We start from the raw sequence: 20,369 nt of genomic DNA on the forward strand, positions 1-20,369 counted from the left end.
GGGTCAATTGCAGCTCATATATTTCTGATGGATTTTTATGTTCAGTGGAGCGCCGTTGAGCCCCTTCTCCCAGGAACAGAGGCCTCTGATGATTTGGATGTGGCGGGTTTTTATGGGTGTCTCCTGGCCACAGTCTATCTGGCGCCACTATTGGAAGTCCTACCTTACTTGACGATCCTTGCCTTTCCTCATTAATTAGATTCTGATGTGTAAAGTTATTGTATGCAGCTCTTGACTGCTGACTGCCAGGAACCTCAATTCGTTGGACTACCGGGCGGGGTGGTCCCAACTGCGCCCCCTGGTGTGGTAGAAGGTTTGTTTCTGTCTTACTCTGAGATGCCCAACCGGTTGGGGCGTTGGTGCTGGGTTGTCCACCGATTGCCGCCTGTGAGGACCTTGGTTGAGCCTCCACGTTGGATTGTTCCTCCGTGTGCGGGATTAGATGTCCAAGGGCCTGGCGTGGAGTGAGAGAAGCATCGCTAGCCTTGTCGGTCTTGGGAGCGTGTTTAGGGATGAAAATGGGAAAAGGTGGTTTAAGGCTGCTTTCAGTGGCTGTGGCGCCAGGGGTTATTATGGCTGGAGATATGATCCTGCTTTTGACTTTAGATTTCTTTAGTTGTTTCTTTAGTCTTTTCTTGGCTCTCCTTGACAGCGTAACATGGCCGGTACGCCTTCGGCCTTCTCCAAGAAAAGTGTGCTGGCTGATGATTCGTCGCATTCGGTGTCGGGGTCGGGGTCCAAGACGTCAAGGTCCCCGCACCCTTGTTCTGCCAGGCTGTGGTTACTGCTTGGCCCTACCAGTGGAGCTCTTGGTGGGCTGATAATCGCAATGCATTGGTCGGACATTGCGTCGTGCGCTTTCGTCAGAGCTGGTAACTTTTGTGCCGCCTGTACTTGAGAGGACCTCTCACCCAGGCCCTTGGCTAGAGCAAGCATATCTTTTAGAACTATGGGTAGGCTTGCCCATTTATCTATAATGGCAGCACAAGAGTGCATGTTAACCTCGTGGGCTTTGAACAGCGCTTCAAGCTTTGCTAATTTGACATCTTGGCGCACCAAGTGCTGGGCAATTGAGTGCAGGAGGTCAACTTGAACCTCCATCTTCGTAGACTGCCATAGTAAGGCCCTATCCATGGTGTCTTGAACTTCTCTTATAACGGTCAGGTTTAAATCTTTGACCGTGACTTCGTCGGTGGAGTCTTGATGTTGAATCGGGCCCAAAGGGCTCCATTCCTCCGTCTGCGATGTTCTCCTGGCGTTGGTTCTACCTGGGTTTATGGGTGTTTCTTCAAGTGTGCGTTCTATTGACTGTTCTAATTTTTGTAAGAACGATGCCGTTAGCGCGACCATGCCAGGAGTGGTCGACTTCGTTGATGGCCGGGGTGTCACCGTAGTGCTTGGACGTAACCCTGTGCTCTTTGGGGGAGAAGGGGCAGTAGCCATGTTTTGCTTTACAACGCCTGTCTCCACGTCTGCCCATTCCGTGGGTCTTGTGTGAACATCGGCTGTGATTATTAACGGACTCTTCTTCTTGGCAACAGGTTGAAGTCGTGCTTCCGGGCTTCTGATTTGTTCGATATAGGGGGGCTCGCTGAAGGAACCACCAGTTTGATCTTGGTTGGACATTGGCGACCCCGGTTTGGCACTTCCCTCAGAGCCTGTTTGTCTCACGTCAGGGGGTATCGGTCCACTGGGGGCCTGGAAGAATTGAGTAATGAGACCCTGTGGGAGGGAGCTACCCTAGACTGAGTCCTGAGTTTTTTGGGTGCTAACACTTCTAGTTACTCTTCTTTGTGCCATATTTTCAGGGTTCACCTCCGCCCCTTCCACCTCCGAGCTGGACTTGATCTTTTTGAGGGTCATCTTTAAAGCGCCGCAGACTGGGGCTCTATGTGGTGAGATTCGTTTTCTTATGTGCTTATTTGTTGGGGTATCACACCTATGGGGGCCTTATATTGCTTGTGTGAGTCTGATTGGTGTTGTTGGTTGGTTTTCTAATTCACCATGCAAGCAGTGCTGGTCAGGGTCCTTACCAGGGGGGAGGGAGGCGGCAAGCGGTGCTCACAGGGGGGCCGTGGGCTGGGAGACCTAGTCAAGCAGCCCCTTGGTCCGCACCCTCGGCTCTTACTATGCGTCCGCCTCTACAGGCAGCCGCGCTTGCCACTGCCACTTACCTCCCGCACTGGCTGCACAGTTAGACTCCAGACACTGCTAGACACTCCAAATGCTCCAGGGTCCAGGTATACCAGATAACCCAAAGCGCTCTAGTTGGCTCCCAAAAGGCAAAGGTTCAGCAAAAGGCATCCAGAAGCTCGCAATGCTGGGGTCGATGGGCAGAGGGGCCAAAAGTCTCACCACCTTCCTCACTACTCCACCCCCACACCTGGGGCCCAACTTTTCTGGCTTTCCGGGCTTTTACCACAGTTTTTATTCGCTGGAACTGTTCTAATGCTCCACTTGCCTCTCCTCCCTTGAGGCACTTCCTTCCTTCTGGCTATTGCCACTCCACCGTAGCCAGTGATAGTCTGTAAAGCAGACAATCTACTCACTTCTTCCTCTAATCACTAGAGCTGGGGGCTAAGCCAGTCCAAGCCCACAACTCGGCAGCCTTTCAGCCTTTTCAGCGTTTTCAGTGGTACTCCTCAGCAGCTGCGGCCGCGTTTTTTTCAGCGGCGTTCCAGTGTCAGCCTCTCCTGCACCACTCACCACGCCCTGCGGAGGAAATATGCGGGTGTACGGCTCCTGCCGCGCTGACTGCTCCCGCTGCGACACAAGAAACCCAAAGGGCTTACCGCCGCAGCTAGAACTGGTGCCGGTGCCGATAAAAGGGGCTCGGTACAGGGGGCACAGGGGGCACGGTCGTCAGCTCACCGGTATTGCGGCTGGTATATGGATGCGGTTATGACGGCAGCTGCATTTGGCTACGGCTGTTCTCCGCGACTGCTGCGGCTTCGGTTCGGTGGTTTTTCCGCGGGTTTTCAGCTGCTTAGCCGTCCGCCGTCAACGCTCGCCGCTCACAACCCTCTCGTGTGCCTCGCGCCTCACTGCTGCAAAACGTGGACTGGAATCTGCTTCACCGGTTTCCAACTCTTCAGTACCTCTGTAGTAGGCCCCGGGTAATCCCTAGACAGGGTACAGTGTAGGTAAAAGGCATGGCATATACTAAGATGTGTTATTTCCTGCCATTGAAAAATACTCCATTTGGGTGGGCTTGGTCCATTAGACGGAGGGCAATCCTTACTAAAGCAAATTGATTGGGGTATTTTTTTGTGGTTTTTGTGTAATCATGCATCAAAGTTCTTTTATTGTTTATGTTTGCTTAATTGTTTTAAAATTTTGTATAACTAGGGTACAATTTTTAAAATGTATTTTAAAAGTATGTTTCTGCTTTTATGAGTGTAACTCTCGAATAAAGCTTTGATGATGATGATGTTATTTCCTGACATTGAAAAATACTCCATTTCGTTTTTCACTGCTGAAAGGCCATCCTGCCCTTAGGACAGAATTGGGGAGGCTAGGTGTTGTGTTTGGTAGCCTAGTTTCCTATAAGTTTATAATGGAGAGGTGAAGTTTAGTATGTATGAACTCACAGTGTCATAACACATCTTTCTGTGAAGGTGGTTTTGTCACTGTGTGTTCAGAAATAACTCTTTTAGAAAGTGGCTGAGTTTTGTGTTTTAAGCATTTTTGTGTGTCTCTGCTGAAATTTGGATTGACTGTCTGGATCTGAAAGGTGAGAGGAGCTGGGAGCTGGGAGAGGTCTTCACCCAGGGAGCGGTTGAGATGGCACCAGGCTGCCCTGCATCTGGAGAGTAGGGGGAGGAGTAGCCCGGGAGGTGAAAAGGCCTGGACTGGTGCTATAAACCAATTGACCCATCTCCTGCTGAGTGATTAAGGATCCAGGCCCCCAGTATCAAAGGGAGAAAGATGACACCGGGAGGGAGACACCCAGAACTGATTTAGGGTGGGGTCAGGGACCGCTGAGCACAAACAAACTTTAAAGATATTAAGGGGTATAACTATGAGAGCTGAAACCCCTGAACGTTGGAAGGAAACAGAAATGGATTAAGACTGAAAAGGCTTGGACCCATTCTGTGGTCAAGAGGAAACTAGGGCATTGGTGAAGAGCGCCTGGACATTGTGTGCACCGAAAGAAGAAGTGAGTCTCGGACGCACAGAGTGCGTGTCGTGGTGCAGCCAGGGTGCTGATGAGGAGCGCCTGGTCATCGAGTGCACCGGCAGATGAGGTGAGACTCGGACGCGCAGAGTGCGTGTCGTGGTGCAGCCAGGGCGTTGGTGAAGAGCACCTGTACATCATGTTCACCGGCAGAAGAGGAGAGACTCGAATGTGCAGGGTGCTTGTCAAGGTGCAAGCAGAGGCGTTGGTGAAGAGCACGGGTCATTGTGAGCACCAGAGAAGAGGCGAGTCTCCGACACGCAGAGTGCGTGTCGAGTTGCACTCTGAGGCGCTGGTGAGGAGTGCTTGGGTAGTGTGTGCACCAAACTCAAAGTAAGTCCCCACAGTGCTGAGGGCGGGTCTCGGTGTTCACTGAGACCGCCGGAAGGAGGGCTAGGTCATTTGGCCCTTGGAGTGCAACAGCAGCGGCCTGGACTGGTAGCCCCAGGGGAGCTGAGCCGCTGGCCTGAGCTCGCCATACCCATTGACGGAGTTCTGGATCAATACCGTAGTCACTGAAGGAGGAGAGAGGGGTTGCGCTCACCTAGGTAACGTGGATCACTTCTTGGGGTGGGGGTGCGGGCCCGGGGGGACACTCTCTCAGCCTCTTGCTTCTGTCAGCTGCACAAGCTTGTTGCTTCGGCTCGGATCTCGGCCCATTCTCGCAAAATGAGGGGCAGTACTGGGGCCGGAGTGAGAAGCGGCACTTTGTGTCATCATTGATCCATATTGGGGGCACTGTTAACAGCGCACCTAAAGTGTCGTATTACACTTTGCATTATTGCTGCTAACGAACTATCAAACTGTTGTATGAAACCTGACTTCATTTGTACCTGACGAACTACATGCTTGGTGCGCTACACACTACGTTATTTTTCCCTTGAGGAGTACAGGATTGTAACGTGGCGCATTGCATTATTTCTTCCTTGCACAGTACCTGATTATAACGTGGTGCAGTGCATTATTTCTTCATTACACAGTACAAGATTGTAGCGTGTTGCATTGCTTTGTTTCTTCCTGGTACAGGGCATACTGGTAGTGATACGCATTGCATTATTCCTTCTATTGCAAAGTACATGACTGTGGCGCAACGTATGGCATTGTTTCTCTGTTACACAGTACAAGAGAATATCATTAAGCATTGCAGTATTTCTTTTCTTTTGCAACGTGTGTGATTCTAGCAATACGACTTGCCTAACCTTTTGGAAACGGTTAGAAGTGAGCTTAACTGTTGGTTAGAAGCAGTGGTTGGGATTAGAACCTACAAACCCACCAGAAGGGATACTACCCATTCTTATATGTTGGCTTTGTATTGTGTGGTCATATTTTATAACTTCTAATATAAAGATTATACTCATTTTATAAAAACTTGTGTGGAGTCTATTTGTGGTAACATCATTGGGTTGCTGTGAGTGTGGGTGCACATACTCTATACTTGTGCCTCGGAGATAAGCCTTGCTGCTTGTGCCAAGCTACTAAGGGGGTGAGCAGGGCTATCTCAGACGGTGTCTTGGTAAACACCCAAAATATCGAATTTGAAATATTGACTGGCCAAAGTATCGAATAAAAAATAAAGATAGGCCAGAATATCGAATTACCAAAATATAGTTGGATCGAATATCGAAATTGAAGTTTAAAATATCGATTTCCATAATATCGAATTTAAAATATAGTTTTCCATTATATCGAACTTAGTGTTATATATGCTAGTATATGTGTTAAAATTATATATAATTTTTGTAATGTATGTTTAATTTTTTTAAAGTAATGAATGTTATGTTATTTAATTTTTGCGTAATTTAATTCCGTAGCGGGTTGTGGGTTTATAGGGGAATAGGGTGGGAAGTAATTTAATTATAGTCTTAATTATTAATTATATTTAATTTAATTTTGCGTTTTAGTTCTGTAGTGGGTTGTGGGTTTATGGGGCAATAGGGTGGGAAGTAAATTAATTGTAATTAAGTAAATATTTATTTCAATTTATTTGTATTGATAATTAATGTATTGCTAATTAATTATTAATTGGTAAATGTTTTATTACTTGTTATATTTTTGGGACTGAAAATTAATTAGTTGTTAAATAATTATTCATAGGTAATTCATTTTTTTATTGGTATTGATAATTAATGTATTCTTATTTAAATATTAAATCATAACTCTTCCTACTGTTGCACTCTCTGGAGTGGGAATAGTAATTTTTACCCCTATGCTATCCAATGTTTTCCCTACTGTTGCACTCATTTTGAGTGGTAATAGTAATTTTTACCCTCCTGCTATCCAACATTTTCCCTACTGGTGCACTCTCTGGAGTGGGAATAGTAATTTTTACCCTCCCACTATTGAACAAATTCTTTACTTTTGCAATTGTTGGAGTGTGAATAATAATGTTATTCCCTTAGCTATGTAATGTTTTTAATTTTGTTAAATTTAATATAGTGTAAATTGTTAATTAACATAAAAAGTATTACTTTAATTATTTAAATTATTATATATTATTTATTTTTTATATTTAGATAGTAGGTTTATTGATATATATTTAAAAATATTTGTAATCATGTTTTAAATATTTTATAAATTAGATTATTAAATATTTTATAATATTAGTAAGTAAATATATATTTAAAGGATAATTTTTACATTACATTTATTCTTTTTACATTTTAAGCTCTTTCACATTACTTTAACTATGTTTAATTTAATTGTGTTTATTATTTATTTATTTTTATATCATTTTTAATACATTTAAAAAATTTGATATTTTAGTTAACTATATTTTAACATTCTATATTTTGTACTCGATATATTAGTACATACCTGTGTGTAGATACGCATTCTATATTCTGTCCCTCGATATTTTAGAGGCGATATTTTGGGCAGTCTATATTTTGTACCTCGATATTTGGTCACTGAACGGGTGTCTTTACGTAGCCCAATGTTTCCAGATCTTGTAGTGTTTGTGCGGGCACCCCCTAGCAACAAAGATGGGCTGTTCCAGCCCCATGCAGAAATCCAAGCCATTCTTCCACGCGGCCACTGAGGGAGCCCTCAGCACCTTCCATGCCCTGGCATTGTCCCTTTTTGCTAGAATGAAGCCTGATTGCATCAGGTGCTTCTTATAGATATTGCCCATATTCTCTTCCATAACATGGAGCAGAGCCAACCGCGAGGTGCGGCGGAGTTCCCACCCCAAGACCTCTGAGAGGCAGCTAAACAAGATTTTACTCATTTTATAAAAACATGTGTGGAGTCTATTTGTGGTGACATCATTGGGTTGCTGTGAATGTGGTTGCACATACTGTACACTCGTGCCTTGGAGATAAGCCTGACTGCTCATGTCAAGCTACTAAGGGGGTAAGCAGGGCTATCTCAGACGGTGTTCTTACTTAGCCTAACGTTGAACCGAGGGGTCAGGGACTCCCACCTCCAGCATTTGGAGACAGTGGTGAGGGATAAGGACCCCCACTACCAACATTTGGTGGCAGCGGTGGGATTCGATCCTAATATAAATTAAACGCATATGTGCCAAATCACTCACAGTAATTGGTGTTCATCATAAATTGATTGCAGACCACAACACAACAACATATTGTTTTTGATTTGGTGGTTCTGTAGCTGAGTAACCTTTAATCCACACGTCATGTCTCGGGGGAGAGCCAGATAGCCGGTGAGGTTGAGGCTGCAGAATTAGAGTTTGACATTGAGGCACTTTTTACCTGCAAGGTTGATCAGTTGAGGAAATTATTCAGGGCTTTGGGATGTCCCATGAAGAGTAGCACCAAGAAGGATGAGCTGCAGATGGACTTGACACAATTTTAGTCGACTCAGTAATGGCGTCCAAGCTTTTCCACCTCATAGAGGAGCAGTCCTCTTTCTATATCTATGGTCATTTCAGGTGTGAGTCGCAGGGGGTTGCATAAAAAGTAGTAGCGAGGTATCTCTCGGTAACACTGATCATTGTGGAAACGGAAAACAGTTGGAGTAGCCCAGACGACTTTGTTTGGTGCGTGGACAGTCTTGTGATTAGTGGTTACTTAACACAGTGTGTCAGTTTCTTCTGGCATTGAATATCTCATTCATGTTCGTATTGCAGAATACAGTCGCAGCAGTGTTTCTAGCACCGTTCATACAGTACTCGTGTGCTGCATGTTACTTCGTGAGAAGTGTTGGTTCATGGTGATTGACAGTGTTGGAGGCGTTTTTTCACAGACAATTAAAATATATTTCAGGTAAGAGCGTGTACCATTAAGACATCTCAGTAGGTTTTTGGACAGTTAAGTTAAAGGCATTAATTCCTAGCATGTCCTGTCAATACAGAGGAATAACTCGACAAAGTGTCGCTTTTTGATAGAGCAGAAAAGCACCAGGAGTTTTATTTTCAGTAAGTTGGCAACTCATCCATCGTTTTTGCATGGTTATACCATTTCCACAAATGAGAACGCATGCTTATTCGCAGTTTCTTTTTAAGATTTGAGATAGTCTCGCATTGCTGAAGTTGTCTCCATTATTTGTCACAGCCAACAGCCATTAAGTAAGTTGTTTTCTCGGGCAAGAAAGGGTATCCAAGCATTACGCAATAACTTTCCCCATTTCCTAAAAACAAAATGCACCACATTTTCAATCATATCTTCTCTCTCTTTTTTTGTGCACCTTTGGTGTAGAGGTATATGCATGAATTTATGGTTTTCTTTTTAGCTCACATTAATCTGTGGTATTGCCTGGACGAGATGCATTGTTGAAGACATATAGCATTTTTTCTTGTCAATACGAGTAGTTTTCATCATATCATATATTATTGCTTTTTTATTCCCAACAATGGCCCCTGAAGAAGGGATTTGCGAAATCCCGAAATGCATTGGGCATGGCTGCAATTTTTGAATGTTTAAACAATAATTTCTGTTGTTATTGATTATGTGAAAAACAGAAGTCTCACGTCATTATGCAATGTATTTTCATATTTATTTTGTACACTGATGATTTTTGGGTTAACCAAAAGATAAAAGATGAAGATGATATAAATGCAAACAGTTTTTTATTTAATGTTGTGATTTTTGATTTTGTGTTTGATAGATAGTTAGAAATTGTGGGAAATTACAATACATTAGCACATGCTGTGCATCCAGTACACTGGTGTTTTCACATCAGAGATAGTTTGAGTATTAAGCCGGCTGCCTTTCTCTGGTTTGCACACACTCATTTGTTTAAATTGAGTACATTGATTCTTTCATATTTGGGTACATGGGGAGTGCGCAGACTTCTCCATAAACTGGTGGGAAGCCAAAGAGGCTCAGGAGATGGGTGATAGTGTGGTAGATGAGGAAGACCCAGGGAATAGATTTGGTCCACAGGATTTGCTAGTGGAGGGACCAGCCATAGGGACTGGTAGTAGCCATTCAGGGAGGAGTTTTCCACGAGAGGAGTTGGAGGAAAACCTAAGGGCCAGACTGCATGAGTTGTAGGTGTTAAAACTTAAAACTCAAGTGGAGAAGAGCAGGAACGCTCTTGCATTGGAAGATAAACGGATTCTTTTCGCTCATGAGTTAAGCATGAGGGAACTGGACATTAAGGGTAGACAAGCAGAGTCCAGTGTAATTGGTGGCAGCGCACAGCCAGTGCCAAGGGTGGATGAGTACAAGTGTGCGTTGGAAAATTGGGTAGTGGTTAGCATGGTGAATGATTTGGAGGGGTTATCCAATCTGGCCCCAGGGGAGCCTAGGCTCAGAAATTATTTTCCAGGATTGCGCCGTCCCTGGTTAAGGTGTGAGGTCTTTGATTCCCGGGGGCCTGCACGCGAACCGAACCTCTGGTCATGCGTCCAGGGGCCTGAAGGGGCGCCAGAGAGGGAAGTAGGGCCAGGTGGCGCAAGGAGATCCTAGAGTATGGAGGAGGGGTTGCTGACTAGTCCCTTGTCTCCAAAGAGGGGAGGCAGAGCGAAATCCCGAAATGCATTGGGCAAGGCTGCAATTTTTGAATGTTTAAACAATAATTTCTGTTGTTATTGATTATGTGAAAAACAGAAGTCTCACGTCATTATGCAATGTATTTTCATATTTATTTTGTACACTGATGATTTTTGGGTTAACCAACAGATAAAAGATGATATAAATGCAAACAGTTTTTTATTAAATGTTGTGATTTTTGATTTTGTGTTTGATACATAGTTAGAAATTGTGGGAAATTACAATACATTAGCACATGCTGTGCATCCAGTACACTGGTGTTTTCACATCAGAGATAGTTTGAGTATTAAGCTGGCTGCCTTTCTCTGGTTTGCACACACTCATTTGTTTAAATTGAGTACATTGATTCTTTCATATTTGGGTACATGGGGAGTGCGCAGACTTCTCCATAAACTGGTGGGAAGCCAAAGAGGCTCAGGAGATGGGTGATGGTGTGGTAGATGAGGAAGACCCAGGGAATAGATTTGGTCCACAGGATTTGCTGGTGGAGGGACCAGCCATAGGGACTGGTAGTAGCCATTCAGGGAGGAGTTTTCCACGAGAGGAGTTGGAGGAAAACCTAAGGGTCAGACTGCATGAGTTGTTGGTGTTAAAACTTAAAACTCAAGTAGAGAAGAGCAGGAACGCTCTCGCATTGGAAGATAAACGGATTCTTTTCGCTCATGAGTTAAGCATGAGGGAACTGGACATTAAGGGTAGACAAGCAGAGTCCAGTGTAATTGGTGGCAGCACACAGCCAGTGCCAAGGGTGGATGAGTACAAGTGTGCGTTGGAAGATTGGGTAGTGGTTAGCATGGTGAATGATTTGGAGGGATTATCCAATCTGGCCCCAGGGGAGCCTAGGCTCAGAAATTATTTTCCAGGATTGCGCCGTCCCGGGTTAAGGTGTGAGGTCTTTGATTCCCGGGGGCCTGCACGCGAACCGAACCTCTGGTCATGTGTCCAGGGGCCTGAAGGGGCGCCAGAGAGGGAAGTAGGGCCAGGTGGCGCAAGGAGATCCTAGAGTATGGAGGAGGGGTTGCTGGCTAGTCCCTTGTCTCCAAAGAGGGGAGGCAGAGCGAGCAGCTCGCCCAGGGATCAACAGCACCACCCAGGAAACTGGGGGGGCATAGGAGAGCCCCTGGGTGGAGGCCTCGTGCTTAGTTGCCAGCAGTGTGGGGAAGAACACCTAGCATCAGGAGGGCATGGGGAGTCTGGAGTCAGAGCTCCTACCATCCTGAAATTTGTAGGTGCCGTTCCTAAGTGGAAGGCCCAGAAAAAAATGGAAGGTTAAGAGAGGGTTGTGTTCCCCAGTGGGGACTCCAGTGGGACAGTGTCCAGCCAGTGGTGCAGGGTCCCCTAGGAGTGATCACGGTAAGCCCACTCTTAACCTACAGGACAGGCCAATTGGAGGTAGTATCCTGACCAATGGGTTTCCCCAGGGTACCAATGCGGGGGGGGGTGGCCATGATTGGTATGCTTGCCTTACTAGTACAGTCCCTAGTGATGTGCACTGTGTGTGTGCCAGGGCTCGTAATGCAAAGGCTTGCAGAGAAGGGAACTCAGGCCTGCAGTGTAGGGCCCGTGCGCAGTTTGCTAAATTAGCATGTTGTCCTTACAAGTGCAACCACTTGTCAGGCCTGACTTTCCCTTTTGCATACACATTGGGCACCCCTGTGGTAGGTCCCGGGTAATCCCTGGGCAGAGTGCAGTGTAGGTAAAAGGCAGGACATATTCTAAGGTGTGTTATGTCCTGACAGTGAAAAACACTCCATTTCATTTTTTACTGCTGAAAGGCCATCCTGCCCATAGGACAGAATGGGGAGGCTGGGTGTTGTGTTTGTTAGCCTAGCTTCCTGTAAGTTTATAATGGAGAGGTGAAGTTTAGTATATATGTATGAACTCACAGTGTCATAACACTTCTGTTAAGGTGGTTTTGTCACTGTGTGTTCAGAAACCACTCTTTTAGAAAGTGGCTGAGTTTTTTTGTGCTTTAAGCATTTCTGTGTGTCTCTGCTGAAATGTGGATTGAGTGTCTGGATCTGGAATGTGAGAGGAACTGGGAGAGGTCTTGTCCCAGGGAGGGGTTGCGATGTCACCAGGCTGCCCTGCATCTAGAGAGTATGGGGAAGAGAAGCCTGGGAGGTGAAAAGGCCTGGGCTGGTGCTACAAACCAATTGACCCATCTCCTGCTGAGTGATTAAGGATCAAGCCCCCGAGTATCAATGGTAGAAAGGTGACACCGGGAGGGAGACACCCAGAACTGATTTAGAGAGGGTTCAGGGACCGATAGGCACAATCAAACATTCAAAGACATTAAGGGGTATAACTATAAGAGCTGAAACCCCTGAACATTGGAATGAAACGGGAATGGATTGAGACTGAAAAGGCTTGGACCCATTCTGTGGTCAAGAGAAACCTCTGCAAAAGATGGAGGAACTGAAGAGACTGCTGTGGAAAGACCAATTCTTGCTTCGTGATCTGGGGCTGGTCTGTATTTTGCTGTTCTAACTGTTGAGACTGTGCTTGGAGGCGCTGGGTCCCCGTGCTTGAAAAAGACTGTGCTTTGTGCTGTGTCTTGTTACCCCAAGAGCCCGAGGTGAGCTGGCTCCCTGTTTGGAAACATAAACGTTTCTGGAGAAGTCCCAAGCAACACGGTGTGCGTGTGCTTTTGCAGCTTGATACCCTCAGAAGTTGTGCCTTGTGATCGTGGGCACGCAGGAGTAAACTGAGTCTCAGATGCTCAGGGTGCGTGTCATGATGCAGGCAAGGCATTGGTGAGGAGCACCTGGTCAGTGTGTGAACGGGGAGGCGAGGTGAGTCTCGGACGAGCAGAGTGAGTGTTGTGGTGCAGGCCAGGGCGTTGGTGAGGAGCACCTGGTCATTGTGTGCGCCGAAAAAAGACGTGAGTCTCAGACACGCAGGGTGCGTGTAGTGGTGCAGGACAAGGCGTTGTTGAGAAGCACCTTGTCACTCTGTGCACAGGGAGATTAGGTGAGACTCAGACATGCAGAGTGTGTGTCATGGTGCAGGCCAGGGCATTGGTGTGGAGGTCCTGGTCGTTGTGTGCACTGAAAGAAGAAGTGAGTCTCGGACTTGCAGAGTGCGTGTCGTGGTGCAGCCAGGGCAATGGTGAGGAGTGCCTGGTCAACCTGTGCACCGGGAGTAGAGGTGAGACTCGGACACGCAGAGTGCGTATCGTGGTGCAGCCAGGGCCTTGGTAAGGAGTGCCTGGTCATTGTGTGCACCAAGAGAATAGGTGAGACTCGGATGTGCAGAGTGCATGTCGTGGTGCAGCCAGGGTGTTGGTGAAGAGTGCCTGGACATCGTGTGCACTGGGAGAAGAGGAGAGACTCGGACGCGCAAGGTGAGTGCCGAGGTGGAAGCAGAGGCTTTGGTGAAGAGCGCCGGTTCATCATGCGCACCAGAGAAGAGGCGAGTCTCTGACGTGCAGAGTGCGTGTCGTGGTGCAACCTGAGGCGCTGGTGAGGAGTGCCTGGGTAGTGTGTGCACCGAATTCAAAGTAAGTCTGCACAGTGCTGAGGGCTCGGTGTTCACTGAGACCGCCGGAATGAGGGCCTGGTCAATGGGCCCTCTGAGTGCAACAGCAGCTGCTCGGAACGGCAGTCCCGGAGGAGCTGAGCCGCAGGCCAGAGCTCGCCATACACATTGACAGAGTTCTGGATCAAGGCCCAAGTCGCTGGAGGAGGAGGAGAGAAGAGGTAACGTGGCTCACCACCTGGGGTGTGGGTGCGGGCCCGGAGGGACACTCTCTCGGCCTCTCGCTTCTGTCAGCTGCGTGAGACTGTTGCTCCGGCTTGGATCTCGGCCCGTGCTGGCCCAAGGAGGCGCAGTACTGGGACCAGAGTGAGAAGCGATACTTTTGTGTCATCTTTGATCCATATTGGGGCACTGTTAACGGAGCACCCAAACTGTCGTATTACACTTTGCATTATTGCTGCTAACAAACTATCGAACTGTCGAATGACACCTGACTTCATTTCTGCCTGACGAAATACATACTTGGTGCGCTACACACTGCATTATTTTTCCCTTGCAGAGTATAGGATTGTATCTTGGCGCCTTCCATTATTTCTTCATCGCACAGTACATGATTGTTGCCCGACACATTGCTTTAATTCTTCCTGGTACAAGGCATGCTGGTAGTGATACACATTGCATTATCAATTAGCGCCGGGACACCCCATTGGGTAGCTGCGTGCTTTACAAAAGACACAATAATAATAATTATTCCTTCTATTGCAAAGTACTGACTGTGGTGCTACGTATGGCATTGTTTCTCTGTTACACAGTACAAGAGAATATAATTAAGCATTGCAGTATTTCTTTTCTTTTGCAACATGTGTGATTCTAGCAATACGACTTGCCTAACCTTTTGGAAACTGTTAGAAGTGAGCTTAACTGTTGGTTAGAAGCGGTGGTTGGGATTAGAACCTACCAACCCACCGGAAGGAATACTACCCATTCTTATATGTTGGTTTTGTATCGTGTGGTTATATCATATAACTTCTTATATTAAGGTTATATTAATTAATTTTTTTAAAACACATAATATTTGTCAAGGTTAACATATACTGCAGGGCTCTGCACTCCGGAGACAACTGCACAATCAGACCACACAAATATCTTGGCTTTGACAGCTTTCACATAGATGCAAAAGAAGCATAAACAACAACATAACAATTAACCCCAACTCTCCCCCTATCGCATTTGGTTCTTACATTCCTGAATAAAGCTTGTAAATACAGCAGGAGGTCCTACCCCCTCGGGTCCCCCCCACAGCAGCTCCGCACTCCCAGTTACTCGATATCGATATCGATAAATCAGTCCGACGCATGAGCATCCGTCGCTGGTGGTGGATCTAGCAACATGCCCCGATAATCAGCCCAACGTTTCCAGATCTTGTAGTGTTTGTGCGTGCATCCCCTAAAGGAGCCCTCAGCTCCTTCCATGACATGGCAATGTCCCTTTTCGCTAGAATGAAGCCTAGTTGCATCAGGTGCCTCTTATAAATATTGCCCCTATTCTCTTCCATAACATGGAGCACAGTCAATCGTGAGGTTAAGGGGAGTTCCCACCCCAAGACCTCCGAGAGGCAGGTAAACAAGATTATACTCATTTTATAAAAACATGTGTGGAGTCTATTTGTGGTGACATCATTGGGTTGCTGTGAGTGTGCTTGCACATACTGTACACTTGTGCCTTGGCGATAAGCCTGACTGCTCATGTCAAGCTACTAATGGGGTAAGCAGGGCTATCTCAGACGATGTCCTTGCTTAGCCTAACGTTGAAATGAGGGGTCGGGGACTCCCTCCTCCAGAATTTGGTGGCAGCAGTGAGGGATAAGGACCCCAACTCCCAACAATGGGGGACTCAGCCTCCAAGACCTATGACTTCACCACTGGGCCATGCATCTGTTGATTGTCAATTACTGGATAGGAACCTTCTCTTAAGGAAGATAGGAGACCGATGCCCCCTTACAGATGCTTAAGGAGGCTGTACGAAGAGCGTAGTCTACCACGTCACCCCTCACCGAGAGAATTAGTGATAAAAGTATGGAAACTAGCCACGAAGAAAATAGGTTGACAGGGATGACTCAGCTCTGTGGGGGCCTTGAAAGGGCTGGACTGCAGGCAACAGTGGGTCATCATTGGGATATCGAAATTGGAAGACATTTGGGGACCGGAGTGATTGCTCCCCTTCCCTGACTTGCAGTTTCAATATGAACTGGGGTAAATAAACACTTCTGATATATACATGGTGAACAAACGCTCCAGGGATGCAGGAATATACTATATGAGGTACCCTATGAGATGCTGCTGGTGTTCCAACTAGTGTCGTCCCCACTGCAGAGCCACACCATCTCAATGACATGCTGGAAACTAGTGCCTAATTGCCAACCGACCACGGCATTCTGATAGTTGAGGATTGGGGGAGGAGTGTCAACATCCTCTGCAGGTTATGGTATGTTTATATAATGATATTGAGATTTATACAGGGCACAGCTACCCGAAATAACCCTCTGACAGTAGGGGCAAGGGATTTTCTCAACATCCGTAGCAGCCCAAACCAGTAACCTATCAGAGCCTGGATCTGTGGTTGAAAGGAGAGTGCACTATAAACGTAATGGCTAAGGGCCTCATTTATGAGGCCCCCTGCCCTGCCATTGCCTCACTTTTTGTGAGGTTCAGTGGCATAGGAGCCTGCTCCATACTTACAAGGCAGGACTAAGCCACTTTTTGTTGGCTTAATGCTGCCTCGTGAATACTGTTCCCTTTAACGCAGTTTTCTGTGTTAAAAGGGCGCGCAATGGGTGTTGCTGGGGAAGTTCCCAACAACATCCATGGCTTTTTGACACTGTCCCAGATATACGAGAAATCGTAAATCCGAGGAAGCGCCAATAACGTACACCTCCCCAGGGGAGGTATAAGGGAGGCACAATGACGAGAAATATGTTTATTTCTCCTCGGTTTTCTTTTTTTTCTGTGGGCTGCATTTTGCAGCACACATAGAAAGAGGAGAATGCCTCTTGTGATTGTTTTTGTGCAGGAAGGTTCGCCTTCATGCACAAAAATAATCATCTGTGCAAAGCAGGCACTCTTGCACCATGGTGCAAAGGTGCTTGTGTTAGCACACAGCAGCCCATTGTGCGCTGGCGCAGGGGAAAAGGACAGGAATGCACCAAATCTTATATATATGGCGCGTTCCTATCCTTTTCTTTTGCTGTAGGGCAGCACTGCAGGAAGTCCTGTGGTGCTGGCCTACGGCAAAACCGCATAATAAATGAGGCTGTAAGTTCTTTATTGAATGCTGTTGAGAACCAGGAAGTGGAGCGTCCTTCGGCTGAAAGGATCTCCATAAATCTGGCGAAGTTGGACCAAAGACCACAATCTCTGTCTTATCCAGATTACATTTTAATTGGTTAATGGTCAACCAAAGAAACACCGTAGAGAGGCGATTTTGATAGCTTCTCCAGGAAACTCTTCTTCCTCCCATGCTGAAGCAAATCACCAATCTAGAATCCTTCAGGAAAAATCTTAAGACTTACTTATTCACCCAGTCTTAAGAAATACTTTTGCTAACAGCATATGACCATGACTGAGTCTATCTGATAGGAGCGCAAGCACAGAGATATCCCTTCGGGGTTTGATTCAGGCGCTATACAAGAATATAAATAAATAAATAAATAAATAGAGAAGCTGGATGTCATCGGCACAGGAGATTACCGTCACTCCTAAAGACTTTGCTAACACCACTAAGGGCGTAAGGTAAATAGTGAACAATGTAGGGGTGAGTACCGAGCCCTGAGGCACACCAACTATCAGTCAAAAAGCTTTGGAAGAAAAAAGAGGCATCCAAACCTCTTGGCTTCTTTCATCCAAAAAGATGGTAAGCTAATTCAGGGCTGATCCTTAATCCTAATTGCTTGGAAGCAGTCAAGATGTCTTCAATGATGGACAGTATCGAAGGCCGCTGATAAGTCAAACTTGAACAGGACTGCCTTACCTCCTATATCTAGGGAACCGTTTACATTTTCCACAACTTCTAGCAGACCTGTCGCTTTGCTGAAGTGGGGTCTAAATCCCAGCTGACTATGGTGACTATGGTATTGTTCCCCTCCAGACACATTTTTCAAACACTTTTGAAAGCAGGCAGAAGGGAGATGGGTCTGTAATTCACAGCTATTTTGGGAAACGCTATGGGTTTTTTAAGTAATGGTGGAATGTTTGCCGGAATCATGCCTGATAGCTAAGAAGTGTTCAACACTCTATTTACAATAGGGTTAATGGCCATTGCCGCTTTAGCCAATATCAAGGTAGGGCATGTGTAGGAAGGCAATCCCGACTTCAAACTCTTAATGGTGGTCAAGGAGTTCTCTAGAGACCTTGGATGAAAATTAGAAAGTGTTGGCATCCCGCAATGGACATAGAGATCTTTTCTGTCCAGGAGGAGTTCCTACTGATTGCACATTAACGAGTAGACTTGCCTGAATAGTGGAAATGTTGTCATGAAAAACAACGAGTGGCACCATTTGGCTGAAGGTGTGAGATCTCTAGAGGCGGCCTCGGACTCATAAAGGTTTTTACGATTTTGAAGATCTCTTTGGATCTGTTACCAGCTTTGGCAATCCCGGTCCCAAAGAAATCTTTTTTGGCTAAATGAACCTCTAAATAGTTCTTCAGTGGAAGTTTTTAATCAATTTTGTCCTCTAAACTATAGTTTTTCCGCTATTTCCTTTCAAGATGTTTACATTGTTTTTTACCTAATCTAACGACTTCATTAAACCAAGGGGCTGTTGATTTAGTCCTGTGTAAAAGGCATGCGGAAATCAGGGCTAGCTTATTGATAGTACCTTGAATTTAGCCATTCAGGCAAGCAGCATCTGATTCAAGTGAGCCAGATAGAAGCAGAGTATTAATTTCCAGCAACAGATCAAATCAGTTGGATGGATTTTAATGAGAGCACGAGACTGAGCACAAGGTTTTTCAGTGGTAGGATTAACTTTTTATGATTTTAGCTAAGGAAATTGTATTAAATGGTGATGAGACCACATAAGAGGAACAGGCCCAAGGATGTGGAATTCCTATAGCCCCACTCCCTGGACATATTCTTTGAGGTCAAGGGCAACAAGTTTCAATATTTATTTTGTCCTGGGACAAGTAGGCCCAACCCCTTACAGCACAAACCCTTTGGCTGCCAGTTTACAGTAACACATTAGGGATCAGAGAAGGGCATTGTCTGCAGTTAAGGTAATGTTTGTGTCCATGTGGTAATGCTGTTCAAACCTGAATGTATGGTTCATTAATGTAAAGCCTTTTTTATTAGGGTGGGCGCTCTAAGTAAATGCTGCAAGCTTGAACTGCACTACTGACAGCGGTTCAAGAATCAAGTATAAAAATGTGCACACACGTTTTCAAAGTTTAGCAAATATGAAGCTATGTGTGATGCTCCTAAAATGCTTTCTGGTTAGATGCAAATATTTGCATAAGCTTGAAGGCAAGATTGAGGAGTCTTTGCTTTCAAAACAAATTGTTCACAGAAAAAATGCAAGTAGGAAAAAAACATTTAGCTAAACTACTGTAAACTTTTAGTTACCGTTTCTTTACAGCATCATTTAGTAAAACATGTTGATGTATGCTAGTATTACAAAAAACACAGTTGATGGACAGAATGTAGAACAATGTCAAACATTCACCCCAGTACAAGGATCTGGGCCTAAATCCATCGTTTTTTTCACTCCACACCACCCTGGGTTAGACACTGGCTATATGCAAATCAGCTCTGACCCTTTGCCTCATGGGAAAAGTCCAGTCCGAACTGCCAAGCCCTGTCTTTCCCAGACCGGAATCAAGCATCCAAGGACCGGTTTCTGGCTATCAGCCTTCATTCAGCCTGGATAGCTTGACTCCAGTGGTGTGGAGAGCCTGGAACTCACGTCTGAGCATACCCAGCCCACTCGGGGTGAAAATTGCAAAAAACACAGTTGATGGACAGAATGTAGAACAATGTCATACATTCACCCCAGTACAAGGATCTGGGCCTAAATCCATCGTTTTTTTCACTCCACACCACCCTGGGTTAGACACTGGCTATATGCAAATCAGCTCTGACCCTTTGCCTCATGGGAAAAGTCCAGTCCGAACTGCCAAGCCCTGTCTTTCCCAGACCGGAATCAAGCATCCAAGGACCGGTTTCTGGCTATCAGCCTTCATTCAGCCTGGATAGCTTGACTCCAGTGGTGTGGAGAGCCTGGGACTCACGTCTGAGCATACCCAGCCCACTCGGGGTGAAAATTGCAAAAAACACAGTTGATGGACAGAATGTAGAACAATGTCTAAAGAACGGTGATGGATTAAACCCAGATCAGTTGACTGGGGGTGAGTGTTTGTATTGTCAACGCTCCGTCCATCACCACCTTTGGTTTTTCTTTGTTCGCCCTAAGTTGGCAGGGTATGCTCAGACGTGAGTCCCTTGCTCACTTTGCCACTGGAGTCAAGCAAGCCCGGCTGAAGACGGCTGTAATGCTAGAAACCGGTCCTGGGAAGCTTGATTTCGGTCCAGGGAAGACATGGCTTGGCAGTTCGGGCTGGACTGTTCCCATGAGGCACAGGGTCAGACTGATTTGCATATGGCCATGTCTGAACTGGGGTGGCAGAGTGAGCTAAAGAACGGTGATGGATTAAACCCAGATCAGTTGACTGGGGGTGAGTGTTTGTATTGTCAACGCTCCGTCC

Source organism: Lissotriton helveticus, chromosome 1_1 (assembly GCF_964261635.1).
Source record: "Lissotriton helveticus chromosome 1_1, aLisHel1.1, whole genome shotgun sequence".
NCBI classification, from domain to species: domain Eukaryota; kingdom Metazoa; phylum Chordata; class Amphibia; order Caudata; family Salamandridae; genus Lissotriton; species Lissotriton helveticus.